Raw genomic sequence first — 23,331 nt, forward strand, 5'->3', positions numbered from 1 at the left:
TCTTTGGTCTGAATCATCCTCAAAGCTAGCTAGTCCTCTGTTACACTCGAGTTTGATTACATGATGGAATAAATTTCTCTTTGTGCCTGAGTAACTGGGTTGGGATTTCTATCACTTGTAACCAAAGGAATCATAGTTCATATGCTGACCCATGAAAAATCTTTCATAAATATTAGCTATTATAAACCAGGGAAAACACTTTCTTGGTAGAATCTAATGATAATTACTATAGAGGGGAAAGAAAAAATAATAATTCTGCACTCATACAGACACAGCTAGAGACCACTTGGGCTAGCTTGACTGATACTGTTCCTTCTACTGACCCAGAAGCTGCCTCCACAACAGGTTAAAGTCCAGACAATTGTCTGTGTCTAGGACTACACTAATGACTCTCCTTCCACTAATTGCATCAGAGCAAGTTCAACAGTCTCAGCTACTATTCTGGTTTCTGGGAATGATTTGCAAGTGTAGGCTGCTTGCAAAAGACAAAATATGTTTTCCTCAAAATAACCAATATCTATGAAACTCTGTACAGCTTCAAAACCAGGAGGTTTTCCTTGATTATCCCTAAAAATCAAAATTGTTCAGGAATGAAAGGGAGTACATGATTACCTCAAAAGTATTGACTGCCTTGAATACTTTGCATTTCAGAATCCATGAGATAATTATTTACAGTTCTTTCCATATACTCTATAACTTGAAGTAGAGTATCTTCAAAAGAAATTTTCATAATTTATCATTTTCTTTATAGATACACAATCAACATTTTCATGACATCTTTTTATTTACATATTTTTCAATGCAGGTAGTTGCAGATTATCTCTGGAAGTTGGAGAATTCTATGCCTGTCTATGGTTCCATTTCTGTAAAACAAATTGGCTTAAACCAGGGGACTGATCCGTGGCACAAATATCTCTCTATAAAACATTATTTTTTAAAATGTTAACATTATTAAATATTTGCTGGGTAGCTCCCTACTTCTTCTCCTGAGACAAGCCTAAAGGAGCAGGCCCCACATGGATCAGGCCAGGTTCGTAGCAGAGAGAAAAGACCAATAGAGAAATCCCTTAATGTCTCCACAAGATTTGCCTGGAAGCAAAACATATCCCTTTTATTCACATTTCATTGGCCAGTGTAAACCATATGAAAAAGCCAGTGGAGTGGGAAATTATAATCTGCTCACCAAGAAGAGGGAAGGAGAAAATTGTGCGGAACAGTCATACCAGCTAAAAGACTTTATGTTACTCTCATGGGGCCCCCTCTTTTCCTTGCTGGCACTATCTTCCTTCTTCCTGGCAATTCCTAACCCAGTGATCTCTCAACTCGCAGCCACACTCCCCAACTTGCCTCACTCTATTTTGTTTTTATTTTCCCATGTCCTCAGCCTCAAGCATCCCTTCTTAAACACCTTGAATTTATGTAATAAAATAATGTATCAGTGTCATGGCTTATATTGGCTCAGAATAAAATCCCTCTTAGATAAAATTTGTTTTATAGATAGGGCTTTCAAAGTATCTCCATAAATATTTCTAAACACTTGTTGTATATAAAATACCATGCTAGGTATTATACATGAAATTAATTTTCTTAAAAATCTATTAACTAATTGGGCAGAAAAGACATAAAGGACAAATGTTAAGTAAAATAAAAGATCTAAGCAACATGTAGAGACAAAAATCTATCAAAAAGGTGAATGATTCATTTTCAAGTACTTTTCACATATGTCAGTTGCTACTGGGTATATGACAAGAAGAGTTTATTAGGGTTTTTTTCAATTAAAAATTATTTTTTTAATTAAAAAACTGTTCAGTTAACAAAATCAACAAAAATACATTGTCATATAAGTGTCTCCAGTTTTCCCTCAATGCCAACTAAAGAAAGTTTTGTCTTTATGCTGAGATTTTTTTTTAACCTCTCATGCCCTTTAATGAGAATTCTATCTTATCAGGCAAGCTTTTCCAGGGGTTTATGGTACAGAACAGGAAAGAAAGAGACCTAGAAAGAAAAAGACCTAGATTAGGAATGAAGAAAGCCTGGTTTGAAAAATCCACAAAAGATCCAAGAGCTGCTATCTTTTGTGAGGAAAGCTAATTGGAAAAAAAAAAATAACATTTTAAGAAGTATTTTGTAAACTTTATATCTGTCTTAACCAGTTCATGTTGCTACTACAGAATACCATAGACTGGGTGGCTTATAAAACAAACATTAAATTCTCAGACTTCTGGAGGCTGCAAATTCCAAAATCAATGTGCTGGCAGATCCAATAACTGGTGAGGGTCTGCTGCCTGGTGTGCAGATGACCATCTTTTTGTTTTACAAATGGCAGAGAGCAGGGAGAGGGGGTTTTCTCTCTTCCTTTTCTCACAGGGACTCTAATCCCATCAGTAGGGTTCACTCTCATTACCGAATTACCTCCCAAAGGCCCCATCTCTCCAAACCATCACATTAGGGCTTTAACATTTACATTTTGAGGGTGACACCAACTTTCAGTCCATAGCAGTATCCTTCTCCATTTGTTGAAGAAATGTAAATAAATGTATTCTTATTTTGTCATTATTTTGGAATTAGACACTTCTTTTTGTTTTTTATTTTGAAATGGAGTCTCACTCTGTCACCTGGTCTGGAGTGCAGGGGCGTGATCTCGACTCACTGCAACATCCGCCTCCCAGGTTCAAGTGATTCTCCTGCCTCTGCCTCCTAAGTAGCTGGGATTACAGGTGCCCGCCACTACAGTCAGCTGATTTTTGGTATTTTTAGTAGAGACGGGGTTTCACCATGTTGGCCATGCTGGTTTCAAACTCTTGACTCTTGATTAGCCCACCTCAGCCCAAAGTGCTGGGATTACAGGCGTGAGCCACCACGTCCTGCCTGACACTTCTTTAACTCTGGCATCACTCCAAGATTGGACCACATGGATCACAGCTTCTATAAAGTTACAAACATACATCTTCTCAGCAAGAATATTTTCCAAGTGCAACTTGAAGAGCTGGCTACATAGTGGTAAGCAAAAGCAGCACAGTACCTGACTTCAGGAAGCCAAATCATACCTAGCTCTCTCAGAATGAGAAAATTTCAAATATGAAAACAGTGGGGGAAAGCACTGAGAAACATTGAAAAGGGAAATATTTGGATCTGCAGGGTTTTCAATGCTCTTCAAATTATACTATGAAGTCAGAAATGTACACCCTGTAAAATTAATACAGCCATCCCTATGAACCATTTATTAAGTATATTTTATGTGCCAGGCAATTTCCTATGTACTTTCCTTGGACAATCTCATTTTATTCATAGGATAATAGGTAGATATATTAATATTATCCCCAGGTAATGAGTAAGCTGTGGATTGACTGACCCTCCAGGTACTTGCTTAATAACTACAATATCCGACCTTATGCCCTAATGAAGAAGGCCTTGTGAGTTTACTCCATTTTTTACCCAAATGTGATATAGCTCCTTTCTGTCCCCACACTTGAGAAATAGCCGGCAGCACTGTATGTGCCATAAAAACTTCAAGAGTCCTTTTTAATTTTAGATAACTCCTTCTCTCTTTTTGTTTTTCCACAAATGTCACTTCCAAATTTCTTCAGGAAGTAATTCCAGGATTGGTTTGCTTTGCATCCAATTTAAGGAAACTGGAAAATGTGAAAATATATAGGGCCAGCATGCTCTTTGTAGAATGCTTTTAATCTCAAAGTTCCATTCATCTTAATCTGTATGCTTTACAGTAAATTTTTACATATATATATATAATGATGTCATTTAAGATAAACACAGTGAGGTAGATAAATTAAGAATTATAATAATTTGTTAAAAGAGTAACAAACCTCCAAGAAATTAAATGACTTGCACCAAATATACATACAGGTAAGAAGTGGCAAAACCCAGGTCTTCATACGCTGGTCAAGTCCTCTTGCCCTCTACTACACACCACGTTCAAGGTCAACTCATACTAACTTGTGCCTTAAAGTTGCTGCCTAGGGAGTAGATTTTCTCAACTGCTCATTCTGTCCCCATCCTCTCCACAAGTTATACCAGGGCCATAAAAGCAATTACTGTTTGAGTAGAGTGGAAAATAGCAATTTTAAATGATTAAAAAAGGAAATCATTTTTAAAAATAATTACCATCATTATTTTTTTTATTTGGGAGAAAGAGAGAGATAAATGTATTGCGAATCAATAGAAGCCTTGGCACATGTTCTCTAAGCCCTATTTATCTGGGAGTTGTTTATCTCCTGGAGTTCTCCCTCACAGGAAAGAATAATAATTATTGTTTAATTATAGCAGAAGTAAATTTTCTCTTCCAGTTCTAAAGCAAGATGACTCATAGCTCTTTATTTATTAAAAATAAAATTTCTTTCAGAGAAAAATATTTTTCAAAAGCCAAAGTGTGAAAGGGACTCAAGACTTCCATCTGGGATGCTCAGTGACAACAGAGCCATTTTCACCTGACACTACTCACCAGCGGGTAATGTTCACACCTGTGCAAAGTGTAGTCAAGAGATGCATTTTTCCTACTGGGACCATCTTTCTGCTACTCAGAACTGCATGAGGCAAGGAGAACTTTTCTCTTAAGATGTTTCCAGCTGAGCTAACCAATTACTGGGGCGTATCTATCTTCAGAGCAATAGAGGACCTATCAAAACATATCCGATTCCACAGTAAATCTCGTGCTGTTACCGTGGATGATTTAATTTTTGCTCGCTCATCTAGGAAGCTGGAACCTCGTCCCATAAACGATGTATTCTCAATTTCTAACCCAAACAGGGTTCCTCAGCCCCAGTTGATCTTCCAGTCCTGCTATCCCTCCCTAGGACTCATTGGGAAGATTTAAAGTTCAGCCAGACCCACTCTAGCCATAAGTCTTCAGATTCAGTATGAGAAAATCACAGTGATGTCATTTTTATTCATTCACAAGAAAATGAGACAAAGACAAAAATAAAAACAGATTAGACAGAGAGCCCTGATGGTGGATGTACTGCTCCCTGATCATCTCATTTGCAGGAATTATTGATGTTGGTGTTTTGTATTACATTAAACTTTACTATATCCTCTTCTCATTGAAATGCAAACTCTGAGTCTAATGAGACATATCCCACCTGTCCAGCTGTCAGGCTTACTCAGAGAAGTGGGAGGAACCCAGAGTACAATAAGAGGAAAGCAAATGGGCAGATTCAGACCTGATATAATAAAGCTGACTTTTAAATATGGATTCCAGAGCTGGATATCGTGGCTGATGCTTATAACTCCAGAACTTTGGGAGGCTGCGGTGGGAAGGTCCTATGAGGCCAGAAGTTGGAGGCTGCAGTAAGTTATGATCATGCCACTGCACTTCATTCTGGATGACAGAGCAAGATGCTGTCAGAAAAAGAGAGAGAGAAAGGAGAGAGAGAGAGAGACAGGATAGAAGAGGAGAGGAGGGAGGGAGGGAGGGAGGGAGGCCAGCCCACAACTTTATAGAATTTTTTTTAATGATCCGTTAAGGAAGAAGGTAGGACTTTGTGTCTGTGTGGGGGGGGGGCTTTGTCTCTCTCTCTCTCTCTCTCTCTCTCTCTCTCTCTCTCTCTCTGTGTGTGTGTGTGTGTGTGTGTGTGTGTGTGTGTGTGTGTGTGTGTGTGTGTGTAGGCAAGAAAGCCCTTGATGTGAAGGGTACAGGTGATGATTTTATCATGCTAGTAAGCAAGGATTCTCAGACTAGCAGAATCAGCATGCCCATCAAATCTAAAAGCTTCCCCATAGTACTTTGAAATAAGTATTATTCATCTCAGAATACTAAAAAATACCACAGCAAAAGTAAATTGCTTTCTAATTTTAGAAAGTAAGACAAATACAAGCATTCCTATGAAAAGTAATATGTCATGTCATTAACACCTTAGTGTGAATTAATTTAAACAAAGAGAAAGAGGCATGTGTGAAAGAGTGTGAGGAAAGAAGAGTGAGAGAAAGTGCAGCTGCTGGACACAGTATGACTCCCAGTATATTTTACCAAGGACATGGTTTGGCCAAAGACATAGGCACCCTCTGCTCCCAAACTAACATTACACACATTTTGCACAGTACAAGACACACATCTTTGTTTGAATCCTTATCTAATAATCAAAATTTTTTGTAGCTGAGAGCTTTTCACCTGGAAAAAAAGTGTTTACAATACTGATCTTGTGATCTGTGGCAATTCTAATTTTAACAGCATTTTCTGAAGAGAATAGAAAAAAATACTCTATTTCATTTTCTCCCTTGACCTACTTTAGCATATTCTTCCCCACTTAATATCTTCTATCCTTCACATTCTCCCTCCTGCATCTTATGCAAAGAGATGCTGAGCTGGAGAAAATAAGCCGCATTTGTCTTCCTGCCTCTTCCCTAAAGAGGGGTGTTGAAACCTGAATGCATTCATTGATCATGCCTCCTGCTGTGCACAGACTGGCCTGCACAGGGTGCCCATCTTACAGAAAAGCTCCTGTGAATCAGGAAGACACGGGAAGGAATTTCAAATTACCCACCCTCCACCATTGTCCTTACATTACACATTGTCCTTAGATTATACATTACATCCTTAGATTATAGTTACACATCGTCCTTAGAGCACAGCTGAATAATCTAATGAACCAATCTACTGAAATGTGATAAAGTGAGCCAATTATTTCTAAGATGCCTGTCACAGAACAAGCAGCCATTTATTGCTCACTTATTTAGCTTGTGGCCTAGCAAAGTGTTGCTTGTGGACCAGCAGCACTGGTATCACCCACGAACTTGTTAGAACTACAGATTCTCAGACTTAGGCTGACCTTATCTGAGCCTACATTTTAACAAGCCCCCCACTTGATTCATATGTACATTACAGTTTAAGAAGCCTTGGCCAAGTTGCTCATTAAAACCTTGCCGTTTCTGATTGCCTCAATGAGAACGTTACTCACCAGAGTGTTCCAGGGTGCCACTTAGTGACAAGAGCAAGTTCATCCCACTGGGGGCCCCCATCAGACACATCAGAAGGACAGAAGTCTGAGCCTTATTATTCTAACTCATGGAGGTTGCTTAACTTCTTAACTGGGAGACAAGGAGCTTCTTCAGAGGCCTTCAACTTACCCCCCAGGGACTACCCTAGTTGCTTTATGTACGAGACCTAGCCTGGATTGACATATGTACTCCCTATCCCTTTACAAATGAAAGTCCAACACTTTCTTATAAAGAAAATTACTTTCCAACTATTAAATAAATGATAGCCACTATTTTTGTTGGCTACTTGTTTTGGTAGAAGGCATTTCAACAGATTGTTGTTCTATAGTCCTGAGATTTTTCCTGCTGAATTTTTTGTTGATATCTTGTAATATCATCTTTTTAATATACAGGGAGAAAGAGAAATGAAAATAAAATAGCTACATTATGCTGAGCTCAGGCAGATAGAAGAAATAAAACCAAGACCTATCATATTTAGAAGAAAAAAGTAACAAATGTAGAATTTCCAGGAATTCCTTGGGGAGAAGTGTCCTAATACAAATTGCCACTTCATTAATACATACATAAGACATGAAAAATGTCCCTTTGGTCTTAAAGAAGGCTGGCTTTTAGTTCATGAGAGCTGCCATTGCCTGCACTATCTAGTGATCACTGCCAGAATACATACAAAAATGCATGCCAGTTAACCTATTAATTCTATTGCTGGTGTATTATTCAGAGTTCTCTAGAGGGACAGAACTAATGGAATATATATTTATATATATATGAGTTATATATATATCAATATATATATATATATATATATATATATATATATATATATAAGAGTTTATTAAGTATTAACTAATAAAATCACAATAGGCCATCTGCAGGCTGAGGAGCAAGGAGAGCCAGTCCAAGCTCCAAAACAAGAACTTAGAGTCCGATGTTTGAGGGCAGGAAGCATCCATCATGGGAGAAAGATGTAAGCTGGGAGGTTAGGCTGGTTTCTCTTTTCAAATTTTTCTGCCAGCTTATATTCTAGCCATGCTGGTAGCTGATGGTATCCACCCAGATTAAGGGTGGGTCTGCCTTTTCCAGCCCACTGACTCAAATGTTAATCTCCTTTGGCAATACCCTTACAGACACACCCAGGATGAATACGTTGTATCCTTCAATCCAATCAGGTGGATACTCAGTATTAACCATCATGGCTGGTTTTGGTGACTTTGGAGTATGTCATGTTCTTGTCCTGTATATGTCCTAGTAGATGCTGTAGATTTTTTAAGTGATCCCACCCTGATCATACATTCTATCTTTCCAACTTTCTCCACTGTTCAGAAATATTATCAAAAGATTTGATATATAAGATTAGTTATGCATATTCTATTTCTTCCCTTATTATCAACAGTGACCTTATTCTCTTCTCTAGGCACATTCTATCTCTGGAATGTCAGGTGTTTTATAATATTTCTCTTTTCAAAAAGGTGATATGGGGCTGTTTTTTCCTGCAACCTGCTTGAGTGGTAAGCCTCAAAAGGCAACAAAAGTAGGATTATTCTCTGCCTAAGGCAAGATCATCCTCCAAGATATCCAGCTTTGGAACTTCCAATACATCTTCAGTGTTCTCCTTTCTCATTCCTGAAATCCTATTTGTGGCCAACCCCTGTTCACTTTTCTTCAATCATGGCCACCTCTCTTAACCTTAACTCCTGGTTGTAGGCTTGGTTCCCTGGGAAACAAGTTCTACTTTGAGATTCTCATTATGGAAGTTGATTGAGAAGTATTCTTAAAACAGCATCCATGGAGTGGGAGAAAAAAATGGGGAAAGAAAGCAGTTACGCCATGATACACTTGTAATAGAGGCCCTAGGTGACCCTATAAGGGAAGTCTGGTGTTAGAATGGTCCAAGAGAAAAATCCTGAGGTAAGAAAAGGAGCCTTTCTACCCTAGTCTCAACCAGTCATTGAATGTAAACTGACATAGAGAGGGATACAATATTTGACAAAACAGTTCCCTTCAGCAGGGGGCAATTTCCAGAAAGAGACCTATCTCTGAGCAAGAGTTATCACTCCTGGAATCTCTTTATAGAAATGAGTGTCTTGGTCCTGAAGGGAACTCTGGGAGGTCCACCAAAATATACATTACATTTGAAAATTTTTAAATTATTCCTGATAGAAAAATATTCTACAATGAACTAAATAAGTCTTACCCCCCCCAAAAAAAAAAATGGCCCCAGTTTAACTCTTTGAATTACATTGTTTCTCTACCACCTCCGCAAATACCAGATATGACATTTTGAAAAAAGGAAAAACAAAGCAAGTAAAATGACAAAGTAGACTTTTTACCCTTAAGGCTCTGTAGCTGAGAAGCAGATATATATTTTCTAGGAGCATTTCACTGGTCAAATGTCACCAAAACAATTTCCGAGCCAACCTGCCCTCATTAGTTCTCTGAGCTCTTGATTACAAATTTATAAGAGGACTGCCCTAGATAGTCAGAGAGCCCCTTCAAGATGGCCATCCTCTTAGCCCTCAGCGTTTCCCACTGGGAACATTAGAAGCTTTCCCATCAACCAAAATAAACAACTCCTTTCATGAATAGACCCAATAAAGATCCTATAAATCATAGCTGTCAAAAATGTTGCTAGCATTGCAGAAGACAGAAATCAATCTAAAATTCATTAGTTTGCCTGACAAGAGCCTAATCTCATTGTTTAATACCAACCATGGCACCTCAGGTAGAATAAGAAGCTGCAAGAGATCATCCTGGCTTCCTGTGACAGAAATGTTCAATGTTTATGGCTTAATCTGGCCTTTCGACCATTTCTATTCTGTAGGCGGAAACCTTTGCCCCCTGCTTAGGGTCAAGTTGCCTGTGATATGAGGCAGGAATCACTCTGATGTTGTCACCATATTTCACAGCCATTAGTGTTATGGTTTGGTGGGTTGCAGTATTTCAGGTAAAAAGGACACAGACATTGCAGCCTAAGTAAAGTGCTCTGTATATACAGTGAGTCAAAGGCTCACACGTAGATGCACAAACACTTCTGCAAGCCAGGGGTTAGCAAGAATATTCCCTCTCTCTCTTTCTCTTCACAGAACCCCTGTTGTGATAGCACTTTTTTGACTGCATCTCTCCTTTGAGGCTTCCCTAGTTTATTTTAATCAGATCTTAACTGTGTATAAATGATATTCAGGATTAGCATGGGACAGAGGATTCTAGAGATAGATGGGCAGTGCTATCACATAGGTCACAGCCTCTTGAACACAGAAAATGATTCAGGCCATACAGGAGCTCCACCAACCTACAAACATTACTCTGGCCAGGCTAGTCTCCTAATGTTCTCCCAACTCATGTACACATTCAACGTCTCTTCTCTTTCCTTATGCCGCTGGAATGACTTGGATTCTTTACTGACTGTCCAATGTCTTTCAGGGCATAAACTCCTCAGGAAACTTTACTACTATTCATATTAATGTATTCCATCAATGTCCTTCCAGGTTCTTCTTGTCTGTGCACCTCAGATCACTTAATCCTGCCTTGTATTGTGACTATCTTTTTACAAGCAAAGGCCTGAATTCCTAAAAACCTTGTTAAAAACCAAACTTGCTGAATTTACTATTCATCTCGACCAAGGGTGGTGGAAATTTACCAAATGAAGTATTACTACTATAGGCAGTAGGTTAATAGAGTTTACATTTCACTCTGCCAGGTTTTTTTAATGATTAGTTTTTGACAAACATTTTAATAAAATATGATTATTTCATATTCCATAAAATATAGTAGTATCTACATCAGTATGCTAAAAATCTTAAGAGAGTAGAATTGTGGTCCATACCCAAAAGTGTCCTTTTCCTTCACTTAATAAATACAATACATTGAACTCTACAAACTTTTATTGTTTGCTACCAATTTTGATTAAAAAGTTGAAACTGTCAAATTCTATTAAGATTTCACATCAAGTCTTTAAACTGGATAAAGAAGAAACATAATGAAAAGTCATTATGGCTTATTTCTATAAAATAAGGATGCAAGTTCATTTTAGGCTAACTCTCCACATGGTATTTGACTATTTTGATCTCACATTCGAGTACTAACCAGGCCTGATTCTGCTTAGCTTCCAAGATCAGATGAGATCAAGTACATTGAAGGTGGTATGGCCATAATCTGACATAGGGAACTATTATGTAAATAAGTCTATTTTCTTTATCAAACTAGGTGGTCAGTAGGCTTTGAGAGTATGATATCCAGAAGCTTTATTTTTTTGTGGGATGCTTGTTTGTGTGTGCCCATGTATCTATGTGGCAGAGGTTAGAATGGTATGTGAGTTTATGAGGGATGCCAAGGTGTGGCCTGGGATCCATGGAAACCTGAGTAAGCAAGAAATTCCAGGAAGCTTCCACTTCTCAAAAATATCAGCCCTGTATCCTCCACCAATAGAAACATCATTTTGCCTACTGGATCCTCTTTTTAAAAAACTATTTATTTTTTATTTCCATAGTGTTTGGAGTGCAGGTGGTTTTTTGTTACCTGGATAAGTTATTTAGTAGTGATTTCTGGGATTTTGGTGTACCCGTCACTCAAGCAGTATACATTGTATCCAGTATGCAGTCTTTTACCCCTCATCCCTTCCCACCCTTTCCCCCAAGTCCCTGAAGTATATTACATTATTCTTGTGTCTTTGTAGCCTCATAGCTTAGCTCCCAATAACAACTGAGAACACATAATATTTTGTTTTTCATTTCTGAGTTACACTTCACTTAGATTAATGGCCTCCAGCTCCAAGATCCATACAAGTCACTGCAAAAGACATTATTTCATTCCTTCTTATGGCTGTGTAGCCTAATGGGTGCTCTTTTTGAGAAAAAACAATCCTAAAATATTAAACACAATTTACTAATTGTAAGGACTACAGGCACTATTCTTTCACACTGGTACCTGGATTTTTAGTTTAATAACCAGGAATTAGAATATTGGGGTTCCATCTTTAGAATTTTACCCACAATTAAGGGAAGTGGAACTTGGAGTCATCTGGTTCTTGGACAGACCTGGGGGGACGGTCTTTAGGCAGATATCTATGGGTGTGACAAAAGGTAAAATTGGAAGAGAGAGAGAAACTGAACTCAGAAAAAAAAAAAATTCAACATAGCCAGCTTTGTGTTTTTCTAGAAAACTATTAAGGTGCAATAATTATTTTCTCTCTACTAAATTATTTTACAAAGATTTTGAAATTCCTTTTAGAAATCCTTGATTGTATCCTTTCCCAATATCTTTGAAAAGCAAAAAAATCTTAGCGATGAAAAGAAACTGAGAGTCCATTATATCAAGCCCTTACAACCCCTCCCAGATGAAATCCCATTTAAAATTCAAAATCTGAGAGCTTATGGTTAGAGGGAAGCACACAGCCCTCCTCCTTCCACACACTGTGATTGGTGGTGGAGACAGATCCAGCAAATGACAGCCTGCCAGATGGTCTTCCAGCCTGTATCTGAACACTTCATCGAAGGCGAACTTCCTACTTCATCAAGCAGCAGTCCCACTGTTGGACAGCTCTAACTGTCAGGAAATTCTTCAGTAACTTCCAGCCTTTAGTTTCCAAAACCATACATCTGACTCTTACTAACATAATAATTCTTCAAAGGTTGGATGATGGCTATCAGGTCTCCCTTCATCTGTCTTACATTTTTTATGCTAAACAGCTAAAATTCCAACTTTCCTCTAGATGATACTTTTTTCCTGCATGCCTCTCCATAAATGGCTACTAAAATATTTCCTTTTCTGTCACACCTCAACTAGTATTAAAGGGATAACATCAGATCAGATGTTATCTACAGTACAGGTATTCACTAAGACATAAGTCATCATCCAATGATATTTGTGTCTTTTTGTCTGACAAAACTCCCTAATGTCCTTTTCTGAAAAACATCATTGCTTAGCTATTTTTTTACATATTAATCACCAATCATCCAAAGAGAATGTAAACATACACAGGCTAATTTTAAAAGTGAACACAAATGATGAGGCTACTTCAAATGGATTTTCCTTTTTTCCCCCTTAAATCACTTTTACTGGAGATGAAATTTCCAATTGGTGACATGAATTAATTCTTGAATTTTTAGTTGCAAAACAAAAAATGGGGAAATAGAAATATTAATGTCATTCACTGGTGAACTGTTTTCTTCCTCTTCAAAGTATTTTCAAACATTGGCTAATTCATGATTTTACTTAATTGGTTATTTCTGCCTAAAGAAAATAATTAAAAGAGGTACACTTTAAGTAGATCAGAGGCTTCCCAGAGAAGAAAACTGCACCTTTTCTTTACTATTCTGCTGATGCTTCATTTATGAGTTTTCGTTAGGACTGTTTTGTTTTTAAGTGGATGAGACATGAATACTTCTCTTTCTACTCATTCCAGAATGACTTCTAAATAATTTTATCACTGCAAGATGCAAGAAAAAAAAACCCCTTAAAAAATGTCATGTCTGCTTTCTTCCCACTCATCCTCATCTCCCTAAATCTATGCTTTCTTCTACCTCCATGAGAAACACTTTCCTGTCTCCTATTTTCCACACAAATCCTGATCTCTCTTCCATACCCAGGGACAGCTCAAGTCCCTTTTCCTAAAGAACACCTTCCCTAAATTCCAGTCCAAGCCACTTCATTTGTCCATTAAATTGTCTCTGGAAATAATTTGGTGAGTCCTTTTCCGTGGTGAAAATGGCAGATGAAACTAAGGCACCTCTGAAGTTTCAGTGGATGAATTTTACCAGCTGATGGTTGGGGAAAATATTTGGACCTATTTTGTTTTTGAGGAGAAAAGGTATAACTTTAGAATCAGAGGGATTTGGGTTCTAGTTCCTAATTTAAGTCTAACTTTCCTCACAGAAATAATATTAATACATGAGGTCAATGAAAGCGTAAAAGGAGATGTCTATAACAACGCTGCCACATCTGCTAGCACTTAGATCTCAGCAAGATGATAAATATTCTTTATCATCATTATTAATTATAAAAACATGAGCTTGTGCAATCTTGAACTACCTTTTATTCTTTCTTACATGGTTGTTTCTCCAAACATACAACTAAGAGTCTAGAATATCTCACGGTTTTCAGAAGACATTTTGTGTTCCAGTTCTAGAAGAGCTGCCTATCTTGCTATAGAAGGCTTGCATATGGAGCAGACGAAGTAGCATTGTTAAATCCATTCAAGCCATCTTTGTGTGACCTTCAAAGCTCAGAGGACAGTGGCTTGAGCACTGTGAGGGTCAATGAGGAAGGACTGCTCCAGTATCCAAAGGCTGGGTGATATGGAGGTACAGACAGCTTTCTGGTGTTGGAATACATCTGCTTGACCAGGTGTCCTGCATCTCAGTGAAAATCACCTGCATTCATCTGTCTCTAGACCTTTGTGTCAAGAAGGGCTAGACCTTGTAGGATAAAGCTTCCACATGGTGGCTAAACAGTCTCTCAAGCTGTTTGGCTAGGGGAAATGCAGAAATAAGAGGCTAAGACCCTCCTTTTCACTTCCCTCCCTTTACCCCTTACAAGGTGAGAATAAGAAAGAAGTTAAGTGGCCCAGCAGTATAGAGGAGCTGGCAGAACAGCAGACCCATGTCTCTAGAAAGCACCCCCAGCACTCAAATACAGGACAAAGAAATTAAAGCCACAGAATTGTGTAGAGTGATAGAAGTAACTGTGCTTCTACGGTTCCTAAGCATCTATGGCTGGATTGATCTCACACCAATGAGACAGTGTTCAATGCTATCCTCTTCAGGCACAGAGCTGAGTGAAGAATGGATGCCCTATATGGTGACTTTATAAAGACACACAGGATAATAATATATATCATTCAAAAAGACACATAGGAAAATTGCTCTATAACTAAAGGTGATCAACATAAGAAGCACAAATTTTAAAAAGCAGTAAGATATGTTTCATCAATTTTATGGGCAATGATAAAAATTTTGATAATAAAGTATTATTGTATGAATCGGTGGGCTTTGAAAATAACAAATTTAAAATTCATGTAGTCAGTAGCAAACAGGATAGACAAAATTACTGCTTCCACAAAGCTTCCTATCCAGTTGGGGCAGGAATAAAGGGTGTGGTATGGAAACTAACCATATATGTATATATATATATATATATATATATATATTTATATTTATATATATTTGTGATAGAGTCTCGTTTTGTTGCCCAGGCTGGGTATAATAGCACAATTTCAGCTCACCATAACCTCTGCCTCCTGGGTTCAAGCGATTCTCCTGCGTCAGCCTCCCGAGTATCTGGAACTACAGGTGCATGCCACCATGACTGGCTAATTTTTGTATTTTTAGTAGAGATGGGGTTTCACTATGTTGGCCAGGCTGGTCTTGAACTCCTGACCTTGTGATCCACCCATCTTGGCCTTCCAAAGTGCTGGGATTACAGAAGTGAGCCATTGTACCTGGCCAACACATTTATTTTAAATCAAGTACTTTTAAACGAGGAATTTAGCTTCTGAAAAAATATTTTCTCCTGTCTTCTGTTGAGAAAGGTGTTCCTTAGGACACCCAGAAAGAGTAGAGTGGGAATGAACTTTGTTGTAGCCAGGGCCAGTCAAAAAGATTACTAAATATTACTTAGTTGAGTTGTGGAGCCTACTAAAAGCAGACTGATAGGCCCTTTCTTACAATGTATACTCCTCTCCCACCCAGGTACTTTGTAGTTTAACCAGATAACTCCTTAAGGACAGGGGACAGAACTTTTTCATTTATGGCCCTCACAGTGGCCAGTCCAGGCACAGGTACCACGTAGGCATGCAGTAAGTACTCGATAATTGCTTATAGACTTAAAAAAAAAAAAAAAAAAAAAAAAAAAAAAAAACCTGTAAAATTCTATTCCAATAATACATGTTCCTACATTGCTTATATTTTTCTCTTCTCCCAGTCAATTGATTATATTTTGTTTTTGTATCTTTCAGTCCACTTACATTAGAATAATTTTATGTACTTTATTCACAAGTACTTTTCCAGGGAAAAAAAAACTTTTATTTGCTGGTGGCGGAACCAATGCTATAGTCACAGGCAGAATTCAAGCCTAACTGTGCACTCAACACTGCCACGGTGTCAGGATCCTGGTCTGTGTCACTCACCCCAGGACAGCCCTTCTGCAATACTAGTGAGTTCTGTTCACCTCTAGGTGTTTACATACCTTGGATTTGTTTCATCATGTCACGCCTTCTTACCTTTCAAAACATAACTCTCGCTGGGCATAGTGGCATGTTATCTGTAATGCCAGTTATTAAGAGGCTAAGGAGGGAGGATTGCTTGAGCCCAGAAGTTCAGGGCTACAGTGAGCTATGATCATGCTGCTGCACTTTGGGCAGCAGAGTCAGACCTCGTTTCTAAATAAACCAGTAAATTTGTAAATAAATCATAAATAAATAAATGTAACTCTGCTGTGAGCTCCTCCAAAAAGCCTCCTCCCTCCCTTTCAGGCAGAACTGACTTGCCTCTTCTCTTTAGCGCTATGTACTTGGTACCTTATATTCCAGTTCTCTGTGTACGTGTCTGATCCATACATTCTTCACAGACACCTTCTTCTATTTATTTTTTAATCCCCCACACCCAGCAAATATTGAGCAATCAACTGTTGAACAAAACTGAGTTGAACTATACTGAAGGGAAGCTACTTAGTGTTTACCTGTCATATTTTAATATTGTACTAGGCTTGCTTATCTCCAGAATAAACAAAAGGTTGTGAGCAGGGCAGACAGCATAGATGGGAGTTTTTGGAAAACTGCAAATCTCAGTAAAAGTAGGATAATTCCAGATCATCTGTCTTTCTCTTTCTCCTCTATCTCCCTTTTCTCTTTCCCTCTTCCCTCACAGAAATTACTGTCTGCAAAGGAAACAAAAGTCAAAATGTTCCAAATGTTCTTTGGCCAATGAACATTTGGAAATATTAAAGTTTCAAAAATACAAGGAAAAAAAAAAACAGTAAAACACGCAAGCAAGCAAACAAACAGGCAAACAAAAAACGCCTATCTCTAATGTCTTAACATTTATTGGTAATTTTTGAGATAAGCGATTCCATTTCTTCATGGACATAATTATTCATTGTTCCAAACACTTTTGCATGCACATGATTTTGTCATCATTCTTATGAGTAACAAATAAGCTTGTGAGGTGGTTTGACTTTTTTGCATTTAACAAATTCCCTTGTTGTCTTTTCAACTGAAGTACAGCTGTTATGCTAACACTGAAAAATATTAAACATTAATAAAGTACTTGCCAGAAAAAAAATGCTATTTCCATTATTTTCCTCATCTTGAGTTTATTTATAATATTATTTCTCTGGAAACATCTTTCTATCTCCCTCAAGTGTGTGACATAATAGCAGCCAGAATGCTGCATATTTTTTAGCAAGTCTTGGCTCTGCCCTGTGATCTGATAGCAGGAGTGGAGATTCTTACTGCAAGTTACCTGGGAATATTACCTTATGGAGGCAGATTTAATAGCACATCTTCCACTTTGCACAGTGCTTCCCAAAACTCCCATGACTCTAACTTGACTACATTACAGATTCAATCTGAGTGGTTCCCTATCATTTTCACTTACAATGCAATATCCTGTGGCTTTATTTTGTAATGTGTCTTTGAGAGCAAAATTCAGCATTTTAAGTGCTCTAAAAGTTAAGCAATACTGTTAGAAAACTAAACAGAAGCAAAGAGAGGAAAATCTGAGTACATAAGAGCAGGGAAAATGTGATAATTCCAAATCAAATTTTAAAAGACATACATGTTTTCAGACAAGGCGTGCCTCTTAAACTCAGACAAAGTTGTAAATAGAAAAATGTTGACTTCTTTGCTCCTCTTCCATCGCTTTTGCTTTATTGCAGATTCCACACCCACTCCAACCCCACCCCAGGATGCCCAAATTTCTTTTGTTGAAAAGATTTCTTTTTTTTTTTTTTTTTTTACCTTTGGCATAAACTGATAAGGCTGTTGACATTGAGGTAAAACAACTGCATTCTATACCATTTGCAGGGTATTCAAATTTACAAGAGAGGTAGGAGAGGCACTGGATTTCCAGGAAATGAATTATTAATATTGAAGTCCAAGTAGTAGTGTGAAGAGGGACTCTGAACCAGGAAGTTTTCCAATATTCTTAAATCACATCACAAAGGCAATTCATTTTTTTTTAAATCTGAGATTGCATAATCCTCATTCTTATTTTTTACAACAGGACACTGAGGTTCTGAGATTTTATTTCCCCAAAATTGTATGACTTGACCTAAACTGCCACATTCTTTGATCCTTGATATTATATTACTTCTCTATTTGTACTACTAAAATGTCTCTGCACAGTTTCCTGCCTTGGTCAGTCCAAAACAGGGCATTTTCCTTGCTCATTGATCCTCACACACAGTGGGCTGCCTAGATGGGCTTTTCTATTGTGGCTAGAGACAGAATCGCAGGTTGACCCAAGTCTATATTGACAGACATCTAAGGCATACCCAGAAAGCCAGTTTTACATTTACTCTTTTCTTCAAGGTAGTTTCGGGGAGAATGGCTCTATGAGGCAAGTCAATTTCATCATGTGATTTTTTTTTTTCTTACTTTAAAAGGAGTCACACGTCCTCCCTAAGGCATGTGAAAAATTATCCAATAAAATGTTTAATGATGCTATCACTGACTCTAAGCAAAGATACTGTTGTACCTATTGAAAACTTTCTGTAAGCCCTCTGCTAAAGCCCTCAGCAGGTGAGAGGCAGATAACTGAGCTGGAATCTTCTACCTCTGTCCCCAGTCATTTTCACTGACTCATTTTCTCAATGGTTTAACTCAAAAAGAAAAACATCTGAATGAGCAACACTAATGTTCCTAAAATCAAAAAACTTCCTTGTTAAGATTCACCCATTGGACAAACTAAAAGCACTAAGAAAAATTCATCCTGTTTAACCCAGTAGAAGGGATGCTATCAATAAATGTGAGATGATATCCTAGCCATTGCCAGAGATCAGAGCTAATCAGATCAAGCTGTGAAGTGGAAAACAGCCATCACATAGAAACTCTTCTTTTTCCAGTCAAGAGGAGCTTGACAATTCAAAACAACAGTCTGAATTCCCTCTAGCTGTCTGGGTAGAGGCTCATTTAGAAGCCAAAACATGAGGCAAAATTCAAAGGAGAAACACAAAGGCTGAAAATTGAAAACTGACCTCCATATTCCAGGCCAAGAACTGGGGAAAAGTCCAGGTTAAGAATTGATGGTGAAGCCAGTAGCAAAGTAGGACTTGCCTCTTGTGATGTCAGAGTCAAACATTTACTCCCTTATTTACCAGACCAATCCATCTTTTAGGGCTAAGACATTCTAAAAAGGAAGTTTTTCCTCTTCCACCATTCCAGTAAAGCCCAAAAGCCACTTAAACATTATTTTATAGATTTGTATAGAAAGGAAACTCCTCACTTGTCTCCATTAAAATGTACATTCTGAGATAGTTTTGAATTTGCTTCTCTTTAATGAGCCCATCTGTGCTCTGAACAATATAGGAGAAATTAAGACATAGTCTCCACCCTTGAGGAACTTACAATTTAGATGGTAATCAAAGATTAGTAAATTCACAATAAAGTTAATCAGATCATTCTTCACAGGTTGCCTGAGGAAATCTCTGTCACCCTTATTGGTATCCTAGGCCTTTCTTACCCGTGTCTACCTGGTCTGCCTAATCTCATCTTTCTCACATTTCAAAATCCACATTTTTCAAAATACAGTCAAGTTAGACAACACATATGTCCTAAGAAATATTATATAAAACTTTGAAATACAGGGAAAAAAAATCAAGCCCTTACAATCTTATACTGGAGCACCATCTGATAGGTCTTCCCCAAGATTATTTAATTCTCTAAGATAATGTGTCTATTTTGATATGGAATATATTATTGTTACATTCCAGACATTCTTAAGTTACATGTTAATTTGTAGATTCCTGTCTGATAGAGGCACAAATGATTTCCGTCTAGTAGATAAGATAAATTCAAAATTAGAGTTGTGTTTTACTGATATGGTGTTTCCAACTTAGCAAACTTAAGCATGCCTTTCCTTTCTAAATATATAAATATGTATTTCACAAATGCCTAATGAACCAGCCTTACTATCCTGATGGTTTTCTCATAATTGAGTTAAATAAATATTTGTCATGGATTTAATCTTTATTTGTCTGAGTTAAGTTTTAACCTTCATTAAATGTAAAATGATGTATGAACTACCATTGTTATGTGCACTGGTATATTGTTTATAAAAGCAAATACTAAGAAACAAATCAGTCATCTATCATTAGGGAATCAGTAAATAAATAACGATATACATGTAATGGATAACTTTGCAGTAATATAAAATTATGATATTTATTTCTAGTTATTACCATTAAAAAATTGATGATGTTGAATAAAAAGCAGATTTCAGAACAAACAGAATACTGGTATGATTCTTTTTTTAGTAAAGTTGTATGAATGTATCTCTGTGTGTGTGTATATATATATATATATATATATGGAAAGGTATCTAGAAGAGTATTCACCAAGATATTTGCAATGATCATCCCTGAGAAGTTGGATTTTACATGACGTTTATATCCTTCTTGTTTGTATGTCTTCTTTGCACATTTTTTCTTCAAAAAAAACTATTACATTTTGAAATTCTTTTTTTGTTGTTGTTGCTGTTTTCCTGAGATAGGGTCTCACTCTTGCCCAGGCTGAGTGCAATGGCACAATCAATCACAGTTCACTGCAGCCCTGACCTCCCAGGCTCGTCATCCTTTCACATCACTCTCCCTAGTAGCTGTGACTATAGGCATGTATCACCATACTAGGATAGTTTTCTATTTTTTGCAGATACAAGGTCTCACTATGTTGCCAAGGCTTGCCTCGAATGTCCAGATGCAAATGATCCTCCTGCCTCAGCCTCCCAAAGTGCTGGGATTGCAGGTGTGAGCCACTGCACCCAGCCTTGAAATTCTTAAAACAGTCAATCCAGCCTGGGTAACAAGAGTGAAACTCCGTCTCAAAATTAAATTAAATTAAAAAAAAAAAAAAAAAACAGTCAACCCGAGAGTCTTTTTTTTTTTAGTCTGGAAAGACATACCTCATTGACTATCTAGTTATACCTTGATGCTGGTAGGATCCCTACAGCTTGAGAAGAAGACTGACTAAACTGACTCCAGCTTCCACAGTGTGGTTTGCCAGTTAAATTTGTAGCTGCTCCTCAGCAGGTAAGAGCCCAAGCAGTAATTGATGACTGAGCTCTACCTTCTCATGGGTACTGTGGTTGGGAACACTTTCATTCTCTCATCAGATATTTATTACACATCAACCACAAGACAGGCATTTGACTGGGCTTTGGGAATTTTAGTGAGCAGGATGAGGTTGGTTCTTTTCAATACTGTGTTAGCCCATTCTCACACTGCCATAAAGAAATACCTGAAACTGGGTAATTTATAAAGAAAAGAGCCTTAATTGGCTCACAGTTCTGCAGGCTGTACAGATTCTGGGGAGGCCTAAAGAAACTTAAAATCATGGCAGAAGGCAAAGCGGAAGCAGATAATATCTTACAAGGCCAAAGCAGGAGGAATAGAGAGATAATGGAGGTGCTACATACTTTTAAACAACTAGATCTCAAAAGCATTCACTCACTATCACAAGAGCAGCACCGAGGGGGAAATATGCCCCATGATCCAATCAACTCCCACACAGCCCCACCTCTAACACTGAGGATTACAATTTGACATGAGAGTTGCATGAGGACACAGATCCAAACCATAACAATCACTGATCTTAAAGTCTCGATGTAAGTCCTTAGAATGACGGTTTCCTCGGTAATTACAAGGGCTCCACAGGATCAGAGAACAGGCTGCTTTCTCCTGATGAGTTTTGCCCCTGGAGGACAATCAACCCAGCCATATTCTAATCCCCATGAACATCTCATGACCCAGATTTTTTCCTCCCTTTTTCTGGTTGTATTACTGAGTTCTAATATTACCTCTCACCTGAGATACTTTATTAAGTGTCTGTAGGGCACAGACAGACAAATCTATAATATACATTCTCCTCCCACTCCCTCCCCTTAGGATAGTCATGATGCACTAATTTCTTCTGTGCTGAGAGTTTCCTGAAGGAACTCATTGTCTGTATCAGTAGGACAAACCCTTTCAGTTGTTTTTAAAGACACATTTGTAATGAAACAGCTTCATGTTCCCTCCCAGAGCCATTTTTGATCAACATGCTTTTCAAGAAAGTGGTAATGAGGAACAGACTGAATGGACTTTGTGGTCAAGCAAGACAATAAAGTTAACTAAACTGCTTAGGGGTCAAGTAAAACTTATAACTCAGGTTTCGTTAATATTGTGCAATGACCTATGAATTTATGTTAATAATTCATTGAGCCACAAAACCTGTGGAGGATAAAGTGATGCTGATCATCTATCCCCTCACATGAACATGCAAACCCTTCTTGACAGTGTAAATCAGAATCATTAAGGCAGAAACCTACAAGCGATCCTCGACATCTTCCTTTTTCCCCAAGACTCTCTTACCAAGCTCTCTTGATTTTCTTTCTGGACATCCCTTTTTTCCCTCTCCATCTCCAAGACTACCAAACTGGTCCAAGGCACCCTTTTCTTATCACTCACCTGGACCACAAAAATAAACTACTAATTCTAAGAAAAATCTTCTTAGATCCTTATTTGTTCTCCTAAATGAACATAAAATTATCTCCATCCACATAAAACCATGTAAGGCCTTTCTGAAGCTCTTAGGCAAAGGTCACAGTCTTTACCATGTCCTTCAAGGTTCTGCAATCATCTGCCCCAAATCGCTGCCAATTCCAATTCATATATGTCCCTACACCAACCCCAGTCCTGTGACATTAAGGTTTTTTGTTCTTGACCTCAAAGAATCACTTTCTGGCCCTCCCATGGTTTTGGATCAAGTAGTAATTATATGTAGTTCTTCCTTATTGGCTTCCTGATAGTGTTTTTATTCACTAAATTTGATGCCTGGCATCTAGGCGATGTTCACTGCTTAATCAAGCAATGAATAGAAGAATAAGTGGGTATGCCTATTGAGTTTCAAAATAGCAGACTTAAAGATTTTAATGAACTTATATTATTATAGTCTCTTCCTTTGTATCATAAAATCCATTAAAAATTTCTGAATAAAAATCTCTTTGAAAACTTGAATTTTTGTTCTGTTTTATATGTACATTCTTTTCAGTGTGACTATATATTAGGAAGACCTATTTCACAAATCAAGATGATACTTAGACTCACTACTCAGAGTGAAAACACTTTTATGGCAGAGACAGTTCTGCTGTATTCTAAATGTTTTAAATTTTTTTAAATGTGCCAATTTATCTAAAA

The 23,331-nt window shown here is 37.7% G+C and overlaps 1 long non-coding RNA gene across 1 annotated transcript; it reads right to left on the reverse strand.

The window, feature by feature from the left end:
• Positions 1 to 364: 364 nt before the first annotated feature.
• Positions 365 to 21,400, reverse strand: LOC116528146. Its single transcript, XR_004258879.1, has 3 exons — positions 21,069 to 21,400; positions 10,486 to 10,488; positions 365 to 377 (listed from the first exon to the last, which is right to left on the reverse strand). It is a non-coding gene; the product is annotated as an uncharacterized LOC116528146 (long non-coding RNA).
• Positions 21,401 to 23,331: the final 1,931 nt, after the last annotated feature.

This window comes from Sapajus apella, unplaced genomic scaffold (genome assembly GCF_009761245.1).
Source record: "Sapajus apella isolate SASKATOON/1434 unplaced genomic scaffold, GSC_monkey_1.0 scaffold57, whole genome shotgun sequence".
In the NCBI taxonomy this organism is placed as follows: domain Eukaryota; kingdom Metazoa; phylum Chordata; class Mammalia; order Primates; family Cebidae; genus Sapajus; species Sapajus apella.